Source organism: Hippopotamus amphibius, chromosome 3, assembly GCF_030028045.1.
Source record: "Hippopotamus amphibius kiboko isolate mHipAmp2 chromosome 3, mHipAmp2.hap2, whole genome shotgun sequence".
Classification (NCBI taxonomy): domain Eukaryota; kingdom Metazoa; phylum Chordata; class Mammalia; order Artiodactyla; family Hippopotamidae; genus Hippopotamus; species Hippopotamus amphibius.
The window spans coordinates 163,252,385-163,257,986 of record NC_080188.1 but is presented as its reverse complement, the minus strand read 5'-3'; the positions used below and the strand labels follow the sequence as shown (position 1 = coordinate 163,257,986).

General features: G+C 46.7%; 1 pseudogene; it reads left to right on the top strand.

Annotated features, from left to right (window-relative positions):
- Nucleotides 1-2,294: 2,294 nt before the first annotated feature.
- LOC130848835 (solute carrier family 52, riboflavin transporter, member 2-like) lies at nt 2,295-3,016 on the top strand (annotated as a pseudogene).
- The last annotated feature ends 2,586 nt before the right edge of the window (nt 3,017-5,602 follow it).

The following is a 5,602-nucleotide window of genomic DNA, read 5'->3' as shown; positions in this document are numbered from 1 at the left end:
CCACCAACGAATGAAAAACAAACAAACCTTGGTAGAACCATGCAATGAAATATTATTTAGCCATCAAAAGGAATGAAGGGATACTTCTGGAGTGATATCACCAAGCTAGAGACCAAGCTAGAGAACTTCCCTCCTTCCACAGACTAAATGTATAACTACACACAGAGCAGTTCCCTCTGAGAGAAATCCAGAAACTAGTTGTGACCCCTACACTTCAGGTGACTGAAAAAGTATTCACACTGAAGCAGGTGGGACAGGCTAAAACACACTCTCACCATAAACCCCACTTCCAGCACAGCCTCTTACAATCAAGGGTGAACCCCCAAATCCCAGCTTCTCCCTAAGAAGGGAAGGGTTTGGACTATACATACAGTACTCCAAATGTTAAGGCTGCCACCAAGGTCGCCCAAATCACTTACCTCTGAGAGACAATAGAGCTTGCTACAGTCCCAAGAACTATACAGCAAACAGAGCAGTTCTTAACTGGGTGTGCAAGCACTCCATGGCGATCCCCCGCCCCAGGCTCAGCACAGAGGAAGCAGACAAAAACACCCATCTCCCAGTTTTTTCTGGAAGAAGCTTGACTGCATATGTCACTAGCTGCCATCTGAAGTTCTGGTACCTGGTTAGCTAGCATCTAGGTGCTGCCTGGGATCAGCCAAGGTGCCCAAAGAGCAATTAGTCAAGAAAAAGAATCTAAAAGGCATCTAAATAGAACAGGAAGAAGCAAAACTGTCTCTGTTTGCAGATGGAACGATATCATATGTGGAAAAACATAAAGTCTCCACCAAAAAAAAAAAAACTGTTTGAAGCTAATAAACAAATTCAGTGAAGCTGCAGGATAGAAAATCAATATACAAAAATCAGTCACTTTTTTACATTAACAACAAACTATGGGAAAGAAATTCTGAAAACAATCTCATTTACAATAGTATCAAAAACAAAATAAAATACTTGGGAATAAACTTAACCAAGGGAGGGAAAGATTTGTAACTGAAAACTATAAAACACTGATGAAAGAAACTGAAGAAGGCACAAATAAATGGAAAGATATTTAGTGCTCATGGATGGGAAGAATTAATCCTGTTAAAATGTCCATACTATTCAAGGTGTTCTACAGATTCAATTCAACCCTGAGCAGAATCTGGAACCACAAAATACCCCGAATGGACAAAACCATCTTGAAAAATAAGAACAATGCTGGAGGCATCACAGGACCTGATTTCAAACAATGTTACTAAGCTCTAGCAATCAAAACAGTATGCTACAGGCATAAAACCAGGTACTCAGAATAATGAAACAGGAGAAGAGAAAGCCCATAAATAAACCCACAGATACATGATCAATTAATTTTTGACAAGGCATGACATCACTCAAATGTGAAATCTTAAAAAAAAACAAAAAACACTCAAACTCACATGGGTGCTGGGCCATGCCCAGGGTGGGTGGACTGGCCCATGGCTTCCCTGAGTCCAGGACGGTAAGTTGGAGTCCTCACACCGGCTAGGCTGCGTTTTCAGGCCCCACTGGTTCTGGTCCGGAGCCGCGACGCTGGGCAGGAGGCGGCACCCTCGAAGCTTGGAGGGCAGGCCGGCCCGCGGGTCTCGGAGCGCAGGTGCCTGACAGGCAGCAGGGTCGCGGGAGGACGCACCTGACCCTGACAGCTCCGCGCCGCCGCCTGACGCACGAGGGGCGGTGCCCGCTGCGGCCACGCCCCCAGGCCCCGCTTGGCCGGGCAGTCCCGGGTCTCACAGAAGCCGCAGAGCTGTGCGTGGCACCTGAGGGCGGAATCTTGTCCCAGAGTCTTTTCCCGTGACGTGGGGGTAAGTGTGTGGTGGGGTCGGCAGCTCGGACCCAAAGGCCCTCTCCCTCTTTCATCGTCCTCCGCTGGGGCTGTGGCGCCTTCCCGCTCCTCTGCCTGCGGGCCTTGCTGGGCAGTGCGGTGCCAGCGCTCCTTGACCGGGTCTTCAGTTCCCAGAGGAGCCTGAAGCGTCTTCTTTGGCCCTAGGTAGGGAAAGAAGAGCTGGTTGTGGCCTTTGCCCTGTCCTGGAGGTCCCAGCCTTGGGCCGAACGGCAGCACCCCTGCTGGGCCTTCTGATGCTGACTCACCCGCTGGTAAGCCCTCTTTGGTACCTGTCCCTGGGCTGCCGTCTCGGGATCTGGGTGGAGCTGCCTGTGCTGGTAAAAGACCTTCCCCAGGGTTGGAGTCTCCCCGCCTACCTCTCTGTGCTTGTGGTGCTGGGCAACCTGGGTCTGCTGGTGGTGACCTTGTGCAAGGGCGAGCGGGCCCCCATTCTGCTGCTGCTTCCCAGGGTCTCCTGCTGCTCTTGCCGTCACCACTGGCTGTACCCACAAGGGGCCCAGGGCCTGGCCTGCGGGTGGGAACTGGGGGGTGGAGGAAGGGACCTGGTGCTGCAGGAGCCCCCCAGCCAGGCAGCAGGCATCACCCCCAGCCCACACCCTGCAGCTCATCGGCTGCTCTCTACCCGTGGTGCCTGCCTGCTGGGCCTGCTGGCCACCACCAACACTGACGAAGGGCGTGTTGCCTGTTGTTCAGGGCTGGTTCTGCTTGCCCTGTGGGCGCCTGGCCTACCACTTGGCCATGGTGCTGGGCAGTGCCGCCAGCCCCCTCACCTGCTTCCTGACCACGGGCATTCTGTGCAGGTCCCTGGCAGGGCTGGGCAGTCTCTCTCTGCTGGGCATGCTCTTTCGGGCCTCCCTGTTGGCACTGGCAATGCTGAGCCCCTGCCTGCCCCTAGTGGGCACCTCTGCAGGGGTGGTCCTTGTGGTGGTGCTGTAGATTCTGTGTCTAGGCGTGCTCTCCTGTTGGAATGTGGCTGTCAGCTCCCTGCAGCACTGGGGGGATGGGAGTGGGGAGTGGGGAGCCAGCATTGCTGGCGGCTGGCCTGGCCATCCAGGTGGGTTCCATTTCAGAACTGTTGCCATGTTCTGTCTCACTAGCATCTACCATGTGTTCTCCAGCAGGAAGAACCATGTGGCCCCATGTGGCTCCTAAGCCTGGGCATGTGGGGACTTCACTTCACCCCACCTGTCTTCAGTTTGGGGTTGCCACAGTGCCTGAGTGCCCATAGCCCAGGGAGGCCCACCCTACACACAGCATGCTCTTGAACACCTGTGCACTCCACCAGAGAACCTGGGGACCACAGGGCAGGCTCAGAGCCAGGGCCCAGCTGGGGATGTGGACTTGGCCCTGGGCCTGGGACCTGTGTGGGATATGTACAGTAGAGCATTTTTATTCAAAAAAGAAAAAAACAATCAAAGTCACAGAAACAGAGTAGAATGGTGGTTGCCAGGAGTTGGAAGTGAGGGAAATGAGGAGAGATTGGTAAAGAGTACAAACTTCATTATAAAGTGAGTGAGTTCTATAAGTCTAATGTGTAGCATGGTAACTATAGTTGATTGGACTTACTGTATATTTGAAATTTGCTAAGAGAATAGATCTTAAATGTTCTCACATGCACACACACAAAAGGAAGGAGTGGGGAGAAACTGCTAAATGGATAGGGGGTTTACCTTGGAGTGAAGGAAATGTTTTGGAACTAGATAGAGGTGGTGGTTTCACAACATTGTGACTGTGCTAAGTGTCACTGAATTGTTCACATTTTTTTAATATTTATTTTATTTTTTTATTTATTTTTATTTTTGGCTTAGTTGTGGCATGTGGGATCCTTCATTGTGGCACGCAGGCTCTTTGCTGCGGCATGTGGTCTTCTCTCTAGTTGTGGCACAGGGGCTTCTCTCTAGTCGTTACGTGCAGGTTTTCTCTCTCTAGTTGTGGTGTGCAGTCTCCAGGGCACATGGGCTCTGCAGTTGCAGTGTGTGAGCTCTAGAGCACATAGGCTCTGTAGTTTGCAGCATGCAGGCTCTCTAGTTGAGGCGCCCAGGCTCAGTAGTTGTGGCACGCAGGCTTAGTTGCCCCACAGCATGTAGGATCTTAGTTCCTCTACCAGGGATCGAACCCATGTCCCCTGCATTGCAGGACAGATTCTTTACTACTGGACCACGGGGGAAGCCAGAGTTATTCACTTTAAAATGGTTCTTTTTATGTTACGTGTACTTCACGTTCATAAGTTATTTTTAAAAAGCATTTATTAGACAAAAACAGTAGATGCCATATGTAATCAAGCTTTAGATGTGAATTGCCACTTAGTTGAGTTCTAATTAAGCTTTATAATCACTAACACAATTTATTTTCTCCAGAAATCTTGATGGGAAGACTTTCAACAGATTAGATCCACAGTGAATGACAGTTATCACTGCCAAAATATTAACAGAACAAGAAAAGTTGCTAATTTGTTTGCAATTTACTGAAGAAATAAACATTGTCAAGAGAATGGGGAGGACTGTTGATGCTGAATCTCTGCCACATTTGTGCAGGGAAGCCTTGAAGCACCTTTATGGTTTAAACAAAATATAAATTGCTTTTTGATTCAGCACGGCTACCCTAACAAATGGGAAGTTTCTCCTACTTTAAATTCAGCTGAAGGTGAGAATTATATCTAACTGTATAATGAATGAGAGCTATTTAGAAACATGAATGTAAATGTTCTGTGGCTTATGGTCACTCCTTTGTTTTCAACAGCTTATGCATTTGGCTTCTCTAGCTTGTATTTGTATTCTGATTGTCAAGATTATTTCTGAATCTTTGTTTCACATATTGCAGTGCCATTTGACATTGAAAAGCTGGAAGATCCGATTTCTTTGGGTTTGGTTTTCTTTTCTTTGAATGCAAATCAAAATGAAATGGAAACATCTCAAGCATTTTTGCAATTTGCACTTTATTTTTAACACCAAAAAATCAAACGTTAGTTTCTTCCTTTGGATTTCAGTAAGGAGGCAACATGATGTAGAGGACCTAGATTTGAGCCCTGGTCCTGTCCTTAAAAACTTACATTGCAGTGCACATAAAAGATAGCTATAATTATTACCATTATCCAAAAAAGCAGAGGTTTGAAAGAGAAGAGAAATATATGAGGAAGGAAGAAGAAAGAGAAAATTAGGAAAAGGAAGGGGAAAGTGAGAAAAGAATATCAAGAGAATCTATTTGGTGATTTATGCTGAAATGGAAAGCAAGAATCCTGAATCTATGCCCTGGTTATTTCTCTGATTTTACTATTTGTTCTTCCTTTTCTTTGCTTTCCTCTCTTTGGAGATGTTACTTAAAATGTCTCATCAGTTTCCATCTCCTCTTGGGTAATATTCTATGAATACACAGAATTCATTAATGGGATAAAGGAACAACAAACCAGTGAGATAAACAAGATTTGTGGGGTCAAATTGTAACTGAACATAATGGAACCATAATGGAACATAATGGAAATCTAGTTGTTCAACCCCAGAGATTTGACTTTACAGCTTTACGTTTCCTGATGAATCTTTTTTCTGACTATTGTCACTATTAATACATCATCCCCACAGACAATTTAGAAACACAGGAAAGTACTAGGAAAAAATTAATATCACAGTAAACATCCGCACCCTGAGATGACACAGGTAATATTTTATTTTTTTCTTTCCAGGCTTTTTTTTTCTAGTCTGTGGTCTCAGTCTGTAATGTAATATTGATAATGTAATATTGTCT